General features: G+C 50.8%; 1 protein-coding gene across 1 annotated transcript in view; it reads left to right on the forward strand.

The window, feature by feature from the left end:
• Positions 1-2,211: 2,211 nt before the first annotated feature.
• ZNF536 (zinc finger protein 536) overlaps positions 2,212-20,584 on the forward strand; it is a 1,069,084-nt gene continuing 1,050,711 nt past the window's right edge. Inside the window, exon 1 of the mRNA XM_063946047.1 lies at positions 2,212-2,334. The gene's annotated coding sequence lies outside the window, so the exon portion shown is untranslated. The remainder of the gene's footprint in view (positions 2,335-20,584) is intronic.

A 20,584-nucleotide genomic window follows, 5' to 3' on the forward strand; every position in this document is an offset into this window, starting at 1 on the left:
AAAGCTATCAGTGTTCTTTAAGGTTGAATGAGTGCAGGAATATTCCATATTGTTGTTTCTTTCACATTGGCCCTCATTCCGAGTTGTTCGCTCGTTCTTTTTCATCGCATCGCAGTGAAAATCCGCTTAGTACGCATGCGCAAAGTTCGCACTGCGACTGCGCCAAGTAACTTTACTATGAAGAAAGTATTTTTACTCACGGCTTTTTCTTCGCTCCGGCGATCGTAATGTGATTGACAGGAAATGGGTGTTACTGGGCGGAAACACGGCGTTTCAGGGGCGTGTGGCTGAAAACGCTACCGTTTCCGGAAAAAACGCAGGAGTGGCCGGAGAAACGGTGGGAGTGCCTGGGCGAACGCTGGGTGTGTTTGTGACGTCAACCAGGAACGACAAGCACTGAACTGATCGCACAGGCAGAGTAAGTCTGGAGCTACTCTGAAACTGCTAAGTAGTTAGTAATCGCAATATTGCGAATAGATCGGTCGCAATTTTAAGAAGCTAAGATTCACTCCCAGTAGGCGGCGGCTTAGCGTGTGTAACTCTGCTAAATTCGCCTTGCGACCGATCAACTCGGAATGAGGGCCCTTGTTTGCAGCACAGAGTTACCGGGTTATTTAGGACCATAGGACCAAGGTTTCCAAACTGACCGAAACACTGGTCACCGGCTTTGTACATCATGCGTCTGGTTCTGAGGCGGGACCAGACTATCGGCACACGGTGTGCAGCGGCGATGAGGTGAGAGGGGCAGCAGGTACAAATGAGCCGAGCTGCTGGAAGGGCCCGGGTCTGCTAAACCTCCCCCCCTCAGTATACCTGTACGGTGATATCTTCAGGAAGATGGCGCCGCACATAGAAAGCAAAGACGCTGGCACTGTGCCACCGTCTTTGTTCTCTAGTGGACAGCGTCATCTTCCTAAATATCACCGGGAAGATGGAGCTGGCCGGGAAGGAGGAACCCGCTTCCAGATCAAGTAAGGTAGAGATATTTAATGAAGGGGTGAGTGCTGCATACGTATGAAAGCATTGCTGATTATGGCGGGCAGTGCAGCGACAATAAAATGTACAGAACACGTAAGTGTGCCACACATGCCGCAGTACTGGAGCTGATACCAGGCAGTATCGGCTACTGCAAAAGACTGGAGTATGCCAGGTAATGGTCCCATATAAAAACCAATAGGATTATTATCCGATATGATAGGAGGTGGAGTCAGAAGCACTATCGTAACGTGTGCAGCCATCTTCTGAACACACAGACTGCAATGGCGGTAGAACCGATTCAGCCACTAGGCCCGGAATGGTGAGAAAACACTGACACGAAGCAATGTTGACAAGACATAGGGGGTCATTCCGAGTTGTTCGCTCGCAAGCTGCTTTTAGCAGCTTTGCACACGCTAAGCCGCTGCCTACTGGGAGTGAATCTTAGCTTAGCAAAATTGCGAACGAAAGATTAGCAGAATAGCGAATAGACACTTCTTAGCAGTTTCTGAGTAGCTCCAGACTTACTCAGCATCTGCGATCAGTTCAGTCAGTTTCGTTCCTGGTTTGACGTCACAAACACACCCAGCGTTCGCCCAGACACTCCCCCGTTTCTCCAGCCACTCCCGCGTTTTTCCCAGAAACGCCAGCGTTTTTTCGCACACTCCCATAAAACGGCCAGTTTCCGCCCAGAAACACCCACTTCCTGTCAATCACACTACGATCACCAGAACGAAGAAAAAACCTTGTAATGCCGTGAGTAAAGTACCAAACTTCTTAGCAAATTTACTTGGCGCAGTCGCAGTGCGAACATTGCGCATGCGCAATTAGCGGAAAATCGCTGCGATGCGAAGAAAATTACAGAGCGAACAACTCGGAATGAGGGCCATACTGGGACTGAACAGGAGCTGGGATTACTTTATGTCTTCAGGGGCATTCTTTGTAAGAGATATGTCAGTCAGTAATAGCGGCTCTTCATGGAATTGGTTGGTACTTTATCCCCGGCCACTGTACCTCTATCCAACTCAGGGGAGATGTATTAAACTTTTGAGAGAGACAAAGGTAGTTGCCCATAGAAACCAATCAGTTCTAGCTGTCATTTTTAGAGTGTTCTAGATAAATGATCACTTCATCATCTAGATTCCCATTTATAATAAACAGTTTATCTGAGGGGCAGGGGATTTATACGCTAGACTCCTCCCCCTTCTCCGCCCCCTTAACTGCTGCAGCTGTGGGGGAGCGGTGAGGAGCCGCAAGACTGTCTGTGAGGGAGAAATGTTCTGGAACTGGCTCGCAGCGGAGGCGGGAAGGAGGGGGATGAGCACCGGAGCCTGCACTGAGAGGGAGGACTCTGCTGAGGTAGCAGAGGCACGCAGATATATGCCTCCTATGTAAATCATTATATAGACCTCTATTTACGGTTATAGCCCTCCTCTCTGTCACATGTACACTATGGAGTCTATTCATGAAGCAGTGAAAAGTGTGGAGAAGTGAGCCAGTGGAGAAGTTGCCTATGGCAACCAATCAGTGTTGAGGTAACATTTAAAAAAAATGCATTCTATTAAATTATACGTAGAAGCTGATTGGTTGCCATGGGCAACTTCCCCACTGGCTCACATCAGCACACTTTTCACTGCTTCATGAATAGACCCCTATGTAAGAGAGAAGCCGCTGAGGATTAGTTACTGCCTGTTACAGTCAGCCAGCGCTGGCCCCAGCTGAGGAAGAGTGTGACAGGCAGGGACTGCCACAGAGGGACGGTCTGTGACTGTAATACAGCGCTCCACCTGCAGTTTATTATATGAGAGGCGGACTGAGGAGAATATGGCTCTGTTACTGTCCATTGTAAGCCTTTGCTCCAGAGATGGCCTACACTAGAGAGACTGTGTACCTCAGATCCAGCAAATAAAACACTATGGGGGCTATTCAGCGATGTGCTCAGATCTTGTTTCCGCAACAAGATCTGCGTCAGTGTCTACTCACATGCTGAGTAGATAACCCAGCACAGGGCAAGGCCAGCCAGCGTGTGTAATGTGCCGCCCCGTGATACATCAATTAGAGGACGACCCCTGCCTGCGCTGGCAGGCGGTCTGGCGCCATTTTTCTTCTCGGAGCGGCTGCATGTGATGTCACACAACAGCGGCGCTGCAGAAATTACCAGGAAAATGTTGCGGCGCCATTTTTCCGGTGTTTTGTGCATGCGCAACAGGAAAATCACTGGGATAATGGCCGCCACACCATTTTCCCAGAGATCTGTGCATACGCTCTGGGCTCTGAGACAGCGCTAGGGTCCCCTAAGAGCCATAGCGCACAGAGCTCTATAGTGCTGCCGGCTAGAGAGGAGAGGGACCAGGCAGAGCCAGCGCACAGGCCTCATCCTCTATAGATACGCCCCTGGGTATGAACACAGTATCCCCCTGTATGGTTATGCTGGAATATCGGTGATGATAATGTAATAAGTCCTGGCTGAGCTGCTAATCTTGCTTCAAACCTGTATAGTGTTATAGAAAGATTGCAGTCTAATAAAAATAAATGTATTTCTATAACCCAGCGAGGTTATTGGGTAATGGCGTCGCCTTCACCTCTCTCCGCCAGGGAATAAAGAGGACGCACACCTGTCACAATTGTCTGAACTTCCCTGAACAATTGAACACAAAGGTACAGAGCATGGTGGGGTACCTGTATTATAGCAGCACGGATCGTACCTCATTAACGAGTCGCAGCAGGAAGACACTTCGTCAAGGTGTACTAACATCTTGTCTCCCGGAGCGGGGGAGTGTAAACTCCCTCCTCCAGCGATCCCCGCAGAGCACACAACGCATCAGCTCAATGCTGATCCGCTGCGTCTCCCCCGGCCGGCTCCACTGCGCATGTGCAAGATCCCGGGCACAGCACATCAGCACAAGCTATAGCGGCCCGTGCGTCTATAATACACTTACCCCTTTGTACCTAATGGAATGGGTCATGTTGGAGGGTATGGGACAATAGTGCTTGGAGATGACATAATCGTCAAGTGCCCACTGCAAGCCGGAAGACCCAGGTCCGGTGTTAAGGGTGACAGTCCAGGAATAATCCGGGTCATCACCCATGTGTGAGTGGAGAAAAGTACAGAAAGAGATGGTTTAAGTCAGGGCTTAGGTCTGATAGGGGTATAAGAAATGTTATTGCAGGTAGGCCCAACTTTAATACCATAGATATTCTGTCACCCAGGGGACTCTCCCATGTCTGCAACTTCTGAATGTGCTTTTTTTTTGGCTTTATGGGGGGGTCATTCCGAGTTGATCGCTCGCTAGCAACTTTTTGCAGCGCTGCTATTAGGTTAAAACTCGGCAAAACTGCGCATGGATATGCACCACAATGTGCAGGCGCGTCGTACGGGTACAAAGAGGATCGGTGCTGGGTGATGGATTTAACGAAGAATCCATTCTCACAGCTGATCGCAAGGAGATTGACAGGAAGAGGGCGTTTGTGGGTGTCAACTGACCTTTTCTGGGAGTGGTTGGAAAAACGCAGGCGTGTCCAGGCGTTTGCAGGGCGGGTGTCTGAAATCAATTCCGGGACCGGAAAGTCTGAAGTGATCACTGCGGATGAGTAAGTCCAGAGCTACTCAGAAACGGCAACAAACTTTTTTGTGCCGTCAGCTGCAACAGCGTTCGCACACTTGCAAAGCGAAAATACACTCCCCCATAGGCTGCGACTATCTGATCGCAGCGCTGCAAAAAGTTGCTAGCGTTCGATCAACTCGGAATGACTCCTATATAGAATGGTGAGTGCCCTTTGTTTACTAGCCATGGGGCCTGGCTCAAATGTCTGAGGAACCCATGGCTAACTAAGCCGATGTGACCACAAGTATAGTTCCATGCTGCCTTAGAAACTGCGCAGCGCATATTGCTAACATGCAGAGCATTTTCTATTAATGTTCTTCTCTTCCTGAATGGCAGTAGGCTATGGTTTAACACTTCAATCACTGGATTCAACTATAATTCCAATCCTGTACAGTATATGGTCTCCACCGTAGACTAATCTCCCTGTATTATATCATATAATAACAGCTGCGCACCTCCGATTTACACATCTTTAATTTGCAAAACAGCGGCCAGTCCGACTTGATGCCGGGTGATTTACCCAAGTAATGCGAACTGTTATATAATTCCACATAATTATATTAACATGCCGAGATAGTCTAGTCTTAAATTGATCATAGCACAGGATCTATTCATGCTTTGAAAGCTTTCTGTAATACTTATACTGTAGCTCCAGAAAATAAAAAATGATCTGCGCGACGGCTCTCGGACAGGATAATGTAATTCTGTTGTTCATGTTGTTCTCTTACACGCTCATTGTGCCCTTCGGTTTCTGTTACAGAAAGGAAGTACAGTTTTCACATATCAGAGCTACATACAGTATATATACATATTACTTATATTATAATAAAAGCACGAGAAAGGCGACACTCAGAGACTTGTGATAGGAAAAACTGACGCCTGGAACGTTGGATTAAACAGGATTGTTTTTCATATCACAAGTCTCTGAGTGTCGCCTTTTATGCGCTGTCACCGCTTTCTGGATACCTGTACCCTACAAAATGGAAGGCACCTGCTTTATATTATAATATATACATATATATATAATGTATATATAAAACGCAGAGATCAGCACTCACCATAATAAACAATGGGGTTTTGGTTCATATATTGAACAATACATAGGGGCGTATCTGGTGAGGAGGAGGTGCAGGCTGGGCGCTGTAGCTCTGGGCACAAGGGTCCCTAGAGGACCCTAGCGCTGTCCCAGAGCCTAGAGCATACTTCCCAACATGACCTCCAGGAGAGACAGAATTCAATTCTTAGAGTTGAATAGCAATGGGAATTAGCTCCTGGGTCTATGCAATACAGCGCCCTGTTAAGAAACCCGCTGCATTGTTTTGGATTCCCATCGAACTTACTGGGAGATGGCAAATGCAACCGTGGAAGAGGTACTGGTACAGGAGGAAGCGGGACCGGAGGTGCTAATGTGGGAGCAGATGTAGACACTTGAGGGGCCGTCATGGCAACACAGAGAGAATCAAGACGTTCGGACATATTCTGCATGAACTGCACAATTTGAGATTGTGTGGCCTCCTGCTCACTTAAGCGAGACCAGATATCTGCAGTTGAATCACCTCCTGAGGCCTGATCCCTCGTCGAATCCATTGGGCCAGTGCTTACTGTCACTACTAGCGAGGTTTGAGGATCCGGCAGCTGAGACTTACCTAAGGAGGTAGTTGGCTGTGGATGAACGAGACAAGGGGGTTGGATATAGTTCCTTCTCAAAGGACAAGGGGCAATGAAGAGCGTAGGGGGGGCTAAGAGTCAGTGGATTGTAGTTCTTATGGACAGGGCTGAGGTAGAGAACCGTGGCTGGTGAACGATGACTTAAAGACGTAGTTGTAGACAAAGAACTGCGAGTTGTGGCTTGAAAGACGAGGTTGTAAATAATGAACTGTGGAACTGTGAATGGTGGTTAAAGACGAGGCTGTAGACAATGAACTGTGGAACTGTGAATGGTGGTTAAAGACGAGGCTGTAGACAAAGGACTGTGGAACTGTGAATGGTGGTTAAAGACGAGGCTGTAGACAATGAACTGTGGAACTGTGAATGGTGGTTGGAGACGTGGCTGGAGACAAGGAATGGTGGACTGTGGTTTGGAAGACGAGGCTGGAGATAATGAGCTGCGGGCTGTGGACGGTGGTTTCAAAGACGAGGCTGTAGACAAAGATCTGCGGACTGTGACTTGAAAGACGAGGCAGGAGACCTGAGGCTGACCGTGCCCAAAGGGTCTTACTGGACCGGGTGTTCCAGGAGCGTTTCCACAGGCAGCAGCGGGTTAGGAACGGCAGGGCTGCAGCAGCAACTGAGAACCGGCTAAGCAGGATTAGGAGTAACCAGAATACGGCAAGAATCCTGGGATCACAGGGCTAAAGCACCTACAACAGGGTTGTAACTTGGAGCACTGGTGTCCCTGTCCTAAACCAGCCCCCTTTTATATGAAGAAGTTTCCCTGGATTGGCTGGAAGGAACAGGAGGCAAGGACTATGCCTCAAACTTGGTCTCCAACATGGCGGCGCCAGTACTGCAGACCTTTTACATAGCCACACAGCTCACTGCCCCTCGTTTCCCAGCAACAGCTCAGCAAGACCCCCTCATCTCCGCTACTGCTGCCCTCTGACCCGGCGCAACAGCCCACCTCCGCCGCTGCCCAGCCGCCGCCTGTGAAGCCCGCCCCCGCGGCCCCAGCGTGCCGGTAAGACCCCGGACGCTGACAATACTCAGTGATTTCTGCAGTGCTGCTGCGCCACGGGACTCTGGGTAAGTATTTAAAATAATGGTGCAGGGTGTGTGGTGTGGGCTTCCCCTGGACCCACATTATAAATACACCAGTGTCAATACATTTAAGCTTGCAGCCCTCGTCAAGGGATCCCATTTTTCTACAAGTCCTACTCTATCACTCGGAATTATAAACCTGGTAACTGTTATTACATCAGAATTAAACTTAAGGTATGCTTACTGGTTTAGTGCTCACCTGCCAACTGATTTAAAGTATGGGTTTTAAAAGGTGAGACAGTCACAAAGCATAGCTGCTGCAAAACGACTACGAAAACAGCTGACACAGGTTAGATTAAATGAGATTACAAAGGGGTGCATAAGAAGATGAGGTCACAAAAAAAGATTAATTAAAAAAATGAATTAATCAAAGTAGGACTCGGTGAAAAATGGGGTCCCTTGACGAGGGCTGCAAGCTTAAATGTAGTGATCAATGTATGAACCAAAACCCCACTGTTTATTACGGTTAGTGCTGAGTGCTGTGTTTTTTATTTAAGAAATTTAGTCATATACCATTGCACCCCAAAAGGTTAGGTTCAGGCACCCCCAGGAGGGGGAGGAGAGAGGTTTAGGCTGCGGGGAGGGAAGGTTAGGGGGACATTGAGGGGGAGGGGAGGTAAGTATACTTTCGCCTGTTAGGATTCTGATAATCAGGATGCCGCGGTCAGTATTCTGTAGATATACTCGTGTATATAAATTATAAGTGACTTAGAACAATAGACCACGCCACCACGAAATGTCACATTGTTTATATATTATGTGAGATGTCTCTTGCTAGGCGGGACAGTTAACCCTCTAAGGTCTGATTAGAGACACGCAGAGATAGACAGCCATGTCACAGTCTCACAGAGAACCTAGTTAAGGTCCCTCACACCTCCTAAGGGCAGCAGACAGTATATACCTATAGGAACAGCAGCTGTATATGTTAATATAAAATGAGAATGAAGAGACGCAGAAACGCGCTGTTTCCTCGGCTCCTATAAAACTGTTTATAAAATGAAACTAATGAGATTTGGAGCACACAGATACCTGATATTAAGCTGTTTTGATGAGTGAGGCAAATTACTCTGGTTAACAAATGTAGAACCATCACTTTTATTGATACAGGTTTGTGTATGTGTGAAATTAATCAAAGCGTGGGTGATGATGAACAGTTTCTGTAGAATTCTGTCAAAGGTTAAGAGCTAGTTATTTTTAAGAATGACATGAATCTACCAGAGACAGTGATTGCTTAAATGACCATTGTAATTACCAATTACTTCTTGAAGCAGAGAATATATTCACGGCATGCAGTCCTCTAAATACAGACAGGCATTAGCCCATTTACGTACTAATGCACATAATTTAGCTCCTGAAAAGGGCAGATGGGAACACAATGAAAGATATAATAGATACTGCCTAATATCATTCCCTAAGAATATTGGATTCATCAAAGATGAATATTACTTTATGTCACGGTGGGGTTTTTTTTTTTTTATAAACCAGTCAAAATATATTTCGTCTCATTTCTGCACTGCGGGTCGGAGGTGGCCCTCCAGTGTGCCGCTCGCTGGTCAGACTGTCATTTTAACTTAACAACTAGTTAAATACCGCAGATTCGTTTTGTAGCCGGTTGAAAACAGATAAAGAAACAGTCTGTGCGAGGAATGAAAATAACGGGTAATCGGGGAAGTTCTACCATGTGGTGACGTCTGGGCCTGATTCAGAAATGTATGCAGTCCCAATAGTTGCTTACAACTCTGATGGTTATTGATCTGCACAGAGCCGGCCCTAACCAATATGATGCCCTAGGCAAGATTTCAGCTGGTGCCCCCTAGCAACGCCACTAGTTCTGCAGGAGATGCCTGGCATGAGTCAGCTGGCAGCTCTGCTAACGTTGGGGCACCTTTTGTTTATTAAAATGCATCTTATTTGCATTACTATGCAGTTAGGATGCATAAGCAGCTTCTGCTGATTAAAATGATATGCGGCATGCCTATATTCTGTGTGCGACTGCGGCTGTATCTGCATATGAAATGCTACATTACAGTGATTACCAGGAATACACTGCAACGTAACATTTCGTATGCAGATACAGCCGCAGTCACACATAGAATATAGGCATGCCGCATATCATTTTAATCAGGAGAAGCTGCTGGTGCCCCTAAGCACACCAATGCCCTAGGCATTAAGTTTGCCTATGCCTAAGACCGGCCCTGGATCTGCACATGCTGTGGTTGAGACATGCTGCAGCCCTGTGGGAGCAGAGTGGGGGGGGGGGGTGATCCTTTAACCCAGGGATGGGGAACCTTTGTCCCTTCAGCTGTTGTTAAACTACACATCCCAGCATGCCCTGCTACAGTTTTGCTATTTGGCCATGCTAAAACTGTAGCAAGGCATGCTGTGATGAGTAGTTCAACAACAGCTGGAGGGCCACAGGTTTCCCGTCACTGGTTTAACCAAACGGGATGATGCCAGCCTCATTTTCGAGGCATACCAAGGCCAGGGTCTGCGCCTCCCGTCACAGATTTCCTGGCCCCAGCAGCGAGAAAACACTGGACATCGTGAGTACCTGAGAGTCCGTCAGATAGCCGATGGGGACTTTAAATGTTTGGTATTGTTCTAACTAACATATCTCTGAACAGCATGACCAAGGAGTCTATGTACTAAGCCTTGGAAGGAGATAAAATGGGCAGAGATAAAGTAGCAGCCAATCAGCTCCTAATTGTCATAACCCAGTCTGGGTTTGAAAAATGACGGTTAGGAGCTGATTGGCTGGTACTTTATCTCTACCCACTATATCTCTATCCGAGGCTTAGGGGGTCACTCTGACCCATTCGCACGCTGCTGTTTTTCGCTGCGGTGCGAACGGGTCAGTTCTGCGCATGTGCGGCGGCCGCAATGCGCAGGCGCATCGTTGCCCAGCGACGGCCGTTGCTGGGCAACGACAAGAAGAATGAAGAAAGCGATCGCTACCGCGATTGCAAGAAGATTGAAAGCAGGAAGGTGTTCCGGGGCGACAACTCACCGTTTTCTGGGAGTGGTGAGTCCAGCGCAGGCGTGTCCAGGCGTTTGCAGGGCGGGTGTCTGACGTCAATTCCGGGACCGGACAGGCTGAAGACATTGCAGCGGCTGAGTAAGTTGAAAGCTACTCAGAAACTGCACAAAATGTTTTTGCATAGCATGGCTGCACAAGCGTTCGCAGCCCTGCTATGCAAAAAAGACCTCCGCCGTAGGCGGCATCTAGTTGATCGCACGGGCAGCAAAAAGTTGGTACTCGGAATGACCCCCATAGACACCTAAATTGGCTGTTCCATTGTTCCAAGCTACATCCCCAAGCTTTGCCCCCAATGTACTGTGACCATGCCTAAATACGTTGCTGCCAACAGAAGCACATGTTATTTTAGCTTGGGGAGTAATCAGATTTAATGAAAGTGTAATTATATTGGTTGACAGTGTCAAGAAATCTAAGAATATTTCCTTTAGATAATAAGACTCTCCTCTAGACTCCAGACTTTCAAGCGTTCCCTGAAAACTCACCTCTTCAGGCAAACCTATCAAATTCCAGAACCGCTCACATAATCCTCAGAAGCATTTATATCTTATTATATCCCATCAGGACGGTCTCTGAAATCTGGTCAGACCTCTATGCCATAGATAACGCCTGTCCTTGTGTATCCTTCCTATTTCCCTATAGATTGTAAGCTTGTGAGCAGGGCCCTCCTACCTTTATGTCTGTCTGTTATTATTACCCAGTTTGTCTTATCACTGTTGTTTCCAATTGTAAAGTGCGACGGAATATACTGAACTATGGTGGTCATTCCGAGTTGTTCGCTCGTTGCCGTTTTGCGCTATGCTGCGATTTGTTGCTAAATGCACATGGTATGCAGGGCGCATGCGCTAAGTTATTTAACACAAAACTTAGTAGTTCTGCTGGTGTTCGTACGAAGCTTTTCAGTCGCACTGCTGTTCGGTAAATGATTGACAGGAAAGGGGCGTTTCTGGGTGGTAACTGAGCGTTTTCCGGGAGTGTGCAAAAAAACGCAGGCATGCCAGGGAAAAACGCAGGAGTGGCTGGCTGAACGCTGGGCGTGTTTGTGACGTCAAACCAGGAACTAAACGGACTGAGCTGATCGCAATCTGTGAGTAGGTCTGGAGCTACTCAGAAACTGCAGCAAATTATTTAGTAGCAATTCTGCTAATCTTTCGTTCGCTATTCTGCTAAAACTAAGATTCACTCCCAGAGGGCGGCGGCCTAGCGTGTGCAATGCTGCTAAAATCTGCTAGCGAGCGAACAACTCGGAATGAGGGCCTGTATAAGAAACTTTAAATAAATAAATGTAGTCAGCTTCAGCATACAGGGTTCTCCCATTTCTTTTCTTAGGGCCTAATTCAGATCTGATCGCAGCAGCAAATGTGTTAACTAATGGACAAAACCATGTGCACTGCAGGGGAGGCAGATATAACATGTGCAGAGAGATTAAGATTTGGGTGGGTTATTTTGTTTCTGTGCAGGGTAAATACTGGCTGCTTTATTTTTACACTGCAATTTAGATTGCAGATTGAACACACCACACCCAAATCTAACTCTCTCTGCACATGTTATATCTGCCCCCCCTGCACTGCACATGGTTTTGCCCAACTGCTAAAAAATTTCCTGCTGCGGTCAACTTGGAATTACCCCCATGGGGGGGTCATTCCGACCTGATTGCTCGCTGCAGTTTATCTCAGCGCAGCGATTGGGTCAGAATTGCGCATGCACCGGCGCCGCAGTGCGCCGGAGCATGCCGGATGGCCAAAGGCCGTCGTTCCCTAGCGATCGCCTCTGCCTGATTGACAGGCAGAGGTGGTCGCTGGGTGGGAGGGGGTGGCACGGTGGCGTTTGGCCGCCGTTTTCGGGGCGTGGTCCGGCCAACGCAAGCGTGGCCGGATCCTGCGGGGGGCGGGCCACAGTGGCTGCGTGACGTCACATGCAACTGCTGCGACCAGGGGCAGCGAAGAGGTTCTCCCGGCCAGCTGCAGGAGCTGCGCTGGCCGGGAGTTACTCCTCAAATGCAAAAGCATCGCCGCTGTGCGATGCTTTTGCACTTCTGCAGAGGGAGGGGGGGCGGCACTAACATGCGGGGCGGACTAGCCCTGTGCTGGTCATCTCCCCGCATGTCTGAGTCCCTGATCATAGCTGTGCTAAATTTAGCACAGCTACGATCAACTCGGAATGACCCCCATGGTTGGGCAGCACGGATGGTGTAGTGGTTAGCATTACTGCCTCACAGCACTGAGGTCATGGGTTCCATTCCCACCACGGCCCTAACTGTGTGGAGTTTGTATATTCTACCAGTACTTGCGTTGGTTTCCTCCGGGTACTCCGGTTTCCTCCCACACTCCCAAAATATACTGGTGGGTTAATTGGCTCCCAACAAAATTACCCCTAGTGTGAATGTGTGTGCGTGTACATGTGATAGGGAATATAGATTGTAAGCTCCACTGGGGCAGGGACCGATGTGAATGGCCAAATATTCTCTATAAAGCGCTGCGGAATATGTGTGCGCTATATAAATACCTGGTAGTAAATAAACATGGTTTTGCACATTAGCTAACAAATTTGCTGCTGCAATCAGGTCTGAATTAGGCCCTTAGTGTCCTTATCTAGATTATTACCAGTATGATTGGTTTGTCACCCAAAGGGCTGGTCCGGCGTTTCTTTCTTTGTGTTCCAAACAGAGTGCATCAAGAGAAAGCCGTCAAAGACAAGAGCAAGTTCTTATTAGCCTCATTATCTCACTTTTCCGTGTGCATTTTCCTTGTCCGTATGAACAGGTCAAGAGATCAATAGATCCATAACCTGCCATATTTTACCCGTTCATGGGGCCTAATTCAGACCTGAACGCTCGCTAGGGGTTTTTTGCACTGCTGCGATCAGATAGTCGCCGCCTACAGGGAAGTGTATTTTAGCTGTGCAGTGTGCGATCGCATGTAGCAGAGCTGTACAAACAGATCTTGTGCAGTCTCTGCTCAGCCCAGGACTTACTCAGCCGCTGCGATCACATCAGTCTGTCCGCAACCAGAATTAACGTCAAACACCCGCCCTGCAAACGCTTGGACACTCCTGCGTTTTTCCAACCACTCCCAGAAAACGGTCAGTTGACACCCACAAACGTCTTCTTCCTGTCAATCTCCTTGCGATCGTCCGGAGAGAGAATTGACTAACATAGGAGAGGAATGGGTTAAACATCCTGTGAGGGGTGGACCTAGCTGTGAGGTAGTACAGCCTTAGGAAAGGGGGAGGGTTAAGGTATATATAGGCTGGAGTGGCCATTTTAGGTCTCTTTGCTTGCTGAAATTTCTTGTGAGTACTGCTTGGCAGATTTTCATTTAAATTCATTCGAATTTAATTTCATTCGTTTAAATTTACAAGTTTATTTAACTTGAAAGCATGGCCTCCAGCCGCCCACGCCGGTTCGCTGGCGCCCCAGCCCGTTACCTGTCTGGTGAGGCTGGCCCCGGGGCAGGGGTGCCCGGCTCCGATGTGGCCATTTCTTCCCCTGGGGCCCCTCTGAGAGCTAGGGGTACGGAGCGTAGAACCCGCTCCGCTGGGGAGATGGATGGGTCCCCCTCTACGAGAGGGCGCACTCGGCGGTCCAGGGCGGCTGGGCAGTCTGGCCACACGGAGTGGGGCGACCAACAGCCCTCACCTCCGGGGTCGGCCAGGGGTGCCGGGTACACGGGCGCTTGCGGGCGCGCGTCGGCGCGCCCTGCCGGGCGCCTTTCGGCATCCGCTCTGGTAGCTCCCGCACCCGCTCTCTTGCCGGGGCCGGGTAGAGGCCTCAGGCGGGGGGCGGGAACTGGTCGGGAGAACGCTACGATCCGGGCTGGGCCTGTTGCGGTGCCCAGCACGCGATCGACCAGGAGCCTGGGCCTGCCGGCGGGTGCTCTGGGAGAGACCGCAGCTGTGGGCGCTCAGGCAGCAAGTGGTGGGGCGCGCGCACAGCGTGCGCGCGCGCCCACACGAGGCTCTGGCGGCGTCTCTCGCGCACGAGTGCGCGCAGCGGCGCCGCAGCCCTCCGTGTCCCCCCAGCCCTCTTCGTTACGGCCGGAGTCCGGCGCGACGAGGGGGGGGAGGAGGCCTGGCAGGGATCAACCAGGTAGTGGGGTGATCTATAACAGTGGTGCTGGGGACCCAGTACCACGGGCAATTATTTCCTCACGGCGCGGGGCCAACCCTGCTGGCGGTGCTGGCTCCGTCAGGCGGGGGGTGGGCCTCAGTGAGGGGTTAGAGCAGAGGTCAGGCATCACTCCAGGGGGGCGGGGTGGGTCCGGAAGTATACCCATTTTTAGAGACCCTGGCGTTATTTGCCCCCCCCCCCCGGGGCCGGCCTGGCCGCGGGCCAGATGGGTCTGGGTTGCCTATGCCCAGCGGTGGCTCTAATCGCCGCGTGCCCCCGGCAAGGCAGTCATCAGGTGACGACGCGGCGTTACAAGGTCACGCTGAACCGCCCGGGGCGTTCGCGGCGGCCCTTGCCACGGTGGTGGCGGCATTGGGTCCGCTCGCCGCGGCCCCGGAGCTCGAGGGCGGGTCCAGGGAGGCGGCGGACGGCGCGGGCGCAGGTGCCTTTTCAGCCGCCCAGAGGGTTGCACGCGCGTGCCGGGAGCTGGGGGCGGCCGCAGCGCAGCTGCATTTACAGCCAAGGCGGGACGAGAGTTTGCAGTCACCTCGCACGCCGGCCTTAGGTCGGGCTGGGCGCACGCCATTTTTGTTGTCCGGGTCCCCTCCCCCTTTTCTGCCCACAGATGTTCAAGCGGATGCAAGGGTGTCGGAATCGGAGGACGAGGATGTTACATATGTCGCGACTGAGGAGTCTGGATCTGACCAATCTACGGCTTCAGGTGAGGCGGAGCAATGGGGGTCGGTTTCTAGTACGCCCTCGGGTTCGCGCAGCTCTTCCCCTTCCTCCTCCTCTTCCTCTTCTTCCTCTGCTTCCTCCTCTTCCCTTTCTTCGGCAAAGTCCGACGTCAGTAGTGCGACAAAGGCGAAGAAAAGGGCGATTAAATACGCCAAGAAGGCGGCTGGGCAACAGGAGAGGCGTAAGAGGCGAAGGCGGCTTAGCAAAGAATCTCGCAAGGCCAGGAAGCGACGCGACTTGCCAGGCATGGTCCGCTGCGAATATACCGCTGTCATGCGGGGGCTTAGGGATAGCTGCAGCAAGAGTATTCGCAGGGGGGACTACGTAGATGTCTTCGTCTTGACTAAAGACGCTAAAAAAGAGTTTAAGGCGGCAACCGCTAAGAAGGGCATAGGGGCCGAGGCGTTCCGCACGTTTGATAACTGGCTGGCGGGGTTTTGGGTTTTCGCGGCTTGCTACCTTGAAGACAGGCCAGACGAACATATGAATGTCATTCGGTACCTGCATCTCGTGCACGATATGCAACGCACGTCGGCGGGTGACGAATGGCGTAGGTATGATGAGGAATTCAGAGAGAAGCAGGACGGGTTACACGTTATGGACTTCGGTTTCAAGGACGTGGAGGTATGGCTTAAGGTCACCAGGGCCTCGCAGCAGGCCAAGGAGCCCCGGAGCGCAGGGGCGGACGGACACCGTGCTGGGCCGTCCGCCCATGCGCCCGGCGCGGACGGCGGGTCGGCCAAGCCGGGTAAGTCGGCCGTCCGGGCTGGGAAACAGCCCGCAACGAAAGGATTATGTTTCGCGTTTAACAACGCTGCATGTTCCTACGGCAAGCAGTGTCGGTTCCGTCACGCTTGCCTCCATTGCGGGGGTTCCCACCCTGCCTCCTCCTGCTTCAAGAATACTCGGCAGGGTCCCCGTTCTAAGCAATCCTACTCGAGAGGGGCACCCGGCGGGGGCGCCCCACAGGGCGCCAACGCCAATTAGGTTAAAGGCTATGAGTAAATGGTTGGATTGGTATCCGAATAGGGAGGATGCCAGGTTTTTATACGAAGGTTTTAGTTTTGGTTTCCGCTTGCCTGTTGCGAGCGATGTTACAGTTCGGGCACAGAGGAACCTCCAGTCTGCTCGGGCCTTGCCTTTAGTGTTGCGGGAAAAGGTCGATAAGGAGGTCAGGCTGGGCAGGATGGAGGGGCCGTTTGCAACACCCCCAGTGGCGGGTCTCGTCATCTCCCCGGTGGGGGTGGTCCCCAAGAAAACACCCGGTTCCTTCCGACTGATCCAACACCTTTCCTACCCAGCGGGGTCCTCGGTCAACGACGCTATACCTCCGGGTCATTGCTCGGTAGTGTATCAGTCATTTGACGAGGCGCTTAATTTGGTCCGCAGCTACGGCGCTGGGGCCCTCATAGCAAAGATTGACGTCGAATCCGCTTTTCGGTTGCTACCCCTCCATCCGGACTCATTCCGTTTTATGGGTTTCCGGATTGGATCGGAATATTTCATTGACAAATGTTTGCCGATGGGATGTTCTGTTTCATGCTCGTATTTTGAACGTTTTAGCACCTTCCTGCATTGGTGCGTGGAGTCTTCGTCGGGTGGGCACGGGGTTGCCCACTACCTCGACGATTTCCTTTGTACAGGGCCGGCGGATTCGCCACGGTGCGGCAACTTGCTTTTCAGTATACGAGCTTTGTTTTGTCACTTCGGAGTGCCAGTGGCCGAGGACAAAACGGAGGGACCGGTGTCTTGCCTCTCATTTCTGGGAATCGAGATCGACACGGTGGCAGGCGAATGTCGCCTTCCTTTGGACAAAGTGGCTAAGCTTCGCGAAGCCATTGGCCAATTCATGGGTTCGCGCAAGGTTAAGCTGCGGCAGGCACAATCCTTGCTGGGCATGTTTAACTTTGCTTGTCGGGTCATCCCGATGGGCAGGGTTTTCTGCCGGAAGTTAGAAAGAGCGACCGCGGGGTGTGCTAGGCCGCACCACTTTGTACGCTTGCCCGCTGAGTTAAAAAGGGATCTGGCTGTATGGGCCTCGTTCCTGGAGGATTTCAACGGTGTGCGCATATGGCAGGCACCAACGGTCGACAGCGCCAGATTGCAGCTTTTCACCGACGCGGCAGGAGCCTCCGGTTTTGGTTGCTATCTTGAGGGATCTTGGTGCGCGGCATCATGGCCGGCGGGCTGGCACCAGGCGGGTTTGACTAAGGACCTTCTGCTCCTGGAACTCTTTCCCATCATGGTTGCGCTGGAAATCTGGGGCGAGCGGCTAGCGCATCGCCGCATCCTGTTCAGATGCGACAATCTGGGCGTGGTGCACGCGATTAACAACCAGAGGGCAAAATCGCTGGTAGTGCTTCGGGTGCTAGGGCAGTTGCTGCTTACTTGCCTGCGCAGGAACGTGTGGTTCCGGGCACAACACGTACCGGGTTTAGAGAATGGGGTCGCTGACGCGCTATCACGAGGGCAATGGGAGAGGTTTTACTGGTTGGCTCCTGAAGCCGAGGAACAAGGTTTTCATTGTCCCGGTTATGTCTGGCAGGTCATCGAGCCGGACTGGAAGGTCTAGCACTACGTTCGGTAGCGCCATCCACGCTTAAGGCTTACAAGCAGGCCTGGGGCGAATGGGAAGAATTTGCTAGAGGACGGAAGCAACGAGGTAAGAGCGGGCATCGGATGATGCTTTCTTTTATTTGGCAGCTTTATGTTTCGGGTAGGTCTAGAGCGGTGGTGTCCCGGTACTTGGCTGGCATTGCATTCTTCTGCAGAATTAAGGGTGTTCCCGATTTGACGAAAAGTGGCATTCTGCTTAAGGCTATGAAAGGATAAGCGCGCGTGGCGCCTACGCCGCCTGACAGAAGGCGGCCCATTGATGCGGCGTTGCTGCCAGGCATCATTGGGTCGGTTGGAGCCATCGCATCATCTATGTTTGAATCGCTGCTTTTTAGATTGGCGTTCTCTATGGCTTACCACGGCGCCTTTAGGATATCGGAGTTGGTAGCGCCTTCTAAGCAAACTGATTCGCGCATGCTAGTAGAGGACGTAGTGGTGAGTGGGAGGTCCTTGCTGTGCAGATTGCGACGCTCTAAGACGGACCAGGTGGGGAAGGGCCGATGGGTCACCCTGGTTCCGGCACTTGAGGAGAGCATATGCCCAGTACGGTTGGCAGTACAATATGAGGCAGTGAGGCCCGACTGTCGGGGGTCGTGGTTGCTGCACTATGATGGGCTGCCAGTAACGAAGTTCCAATTTCGGTGGATGATGGGTCGCTGTCTGACGAGCATGGGCCTTTCCCCCTCCCACTTCGGTACACACTCCTTCCGCATTGGGGCTGCTACGGCGGCAGCGGCCGCGGGTTTTTCGGGAGCCCAAATCCAGGCGGTGGGACGATGGAAGTCGTCCTGTTATAAGCGGTACATTCGCCCCGTCGCCTGAGATACTTTGCTTAAGCGTAGCTTGCATCAATAAGTTAGAGTAAGATAATGTTTTGCTTGGTGTTATGCATATGTTATGTTCGCTGTATGTTGGTTCGTTTACCCGTGTGTGATCCTACTCAGGGATTAGCCACTTGCCGCTGCGGGCGTGAGCCGGCAGCGGGGGTCTGGAGTTATTTTGCGATTTTTGCCTGACTTGACGGACTGAATTCTAATCTTTAATTCGGCTAATCTGTTCTAATCAAAGTCCCTCAGCAGGTTTTTATGCTTTCACCTCCAGCTGAGTTATTTCATGTTTTACCCCTTTTTATACCCCCCCCCCCCCTTGTTAATTTCGTTTTGATTCTTTTGCCTTTCCCTTAATGTCTTAATGCTTTTACTTCAAATTGGCTAGGAGCTCGGGAGATCGGCTAGGCCGTGACTACTGCGACATTAGGAAACAATAAAAAAAAAAATTTCTTTTGGCAGATCCTTCAGGTTAACATAATACATGCTAGGGCGTAGAATTATAGTAACACATTTTACCCCTTTTTCCTTCCATTCAGGTTGTTTCGCTGATGGCTTGTCCGTTTGGGTGGTCGGCCACTCGTATGTCTTCTGGGCAGCAAGGTTTTTGGCCTCTGATACTTCTCAGAGGTTTCCTAGAGGTCAGGGAATCAGATGGCTTGGTTGGCGAGGTATGATGTGGACAGATCTATTGAGTAGACTAGTCAGTCAGGCCAGGAAGCATGGAGTTCCCAAGGTTTTGGTTGTCCACTTAGGTGGCAACGACCTAGGGAAGAGGACTTCCTTGGAGCTACGGTGGGCCATGATACAAGATCTGGCAAAGGTGGCCGCAGCATGGACCAATTGTATATTGGTATTTTCCCTGATGGTGCCAAGGTTGAGTTGGCGAGGTGTGGAGGACGGACGCGTAATAGATGAGGCCAGGATAAAGGTGAATGGGGCGGTGGCGAAGTGGGTCTTGGCCCACGGAGGTAAAGTCGTTCGCCACCCTAAGATTCGGTTCCGAGACAAACACCTTTTTCGGCCTGATGGTGTGCATCTATCCAATGAGGGGATGATGTTTTTCCTGGAGGATCTGTTCCTAGTGTTGCAGGAGTTAGGGTAGTTTATGGTGGCGGTGCGAGGACTCTGGGATGGAGTCCTTCGCTGTTGGCGGAAAAGAACGGCAGTTTGTAGTTGTATGGTTTTTTATAGGTAGTAAGTTTCAGTGTTATATGGTTTAGGTGCACTCACCTCCATCGACTTAATGGCCGCTCGACCACCCATCCGGGAGGCAGCGGCAGGGCACCCAGGAGCGGTGGGAAGTCACTGTGGGGGTTGTGTTGACACCTATTACCGGTTTGGATAGGGTGCTGGACGGTTCCGGTCAGTTTACCAATTTAAGTTTACCAATAGTTTAATAGAGCCGTTCTTTTTTTCTGCCACCATTATGCCGGCTGATTCGGCATCTTAACAAAATTTTCCCAATTACAGGTTTGCTATGGTTAGGGTCAAATAAATAGCTAGCAATTTTTCTGCCAAAATCATGTCTCCGTGTCTTTATTTACTGGTATAGAAGGTAACTAAGGTTTACTTCAATAAAAGGGGTCCACCAAATATCACTAGGATGTTTAATGCAAATGGATTCTTCGCACAAACCCATCACTGAGCGGCGATCCGCTTTGTACCTGTGCAAAGCACCTGCGCATTGCGGTGCATACGCATGTGTAGTTCTGACCTGATCGCAGCGCTGCAAAAAACGTTAGCGAGTGATCAGGTCTGAATGACCCCCATAATTCACTGAGGATACAACTCAAATGGACATGCCCAAATTGTACAGCTCTACGGAATATGTTGACACTTTATAAATAAAAAATGTTTAAGGATCCAGACCTGTTTTATATGGAGTCTTAAGGGGACACATAATAGATTCTGAGATTACGGA

This window comes from Pseudophryne corroboree, chromosome 11 (assembly GCF_028390025.1).
Source record: "Pseudophryne corroboree isolate aPseCor3 chromosome 11, aPseCor3.hap2, whole genome shotgun sequence".
Taxonomy (NCBI): Eukaryota; Metazoa; Chordata; class Amphibia; order Anura; family Myobatrachidae; genus Pseudophryne; species Pseudophryne corroboree.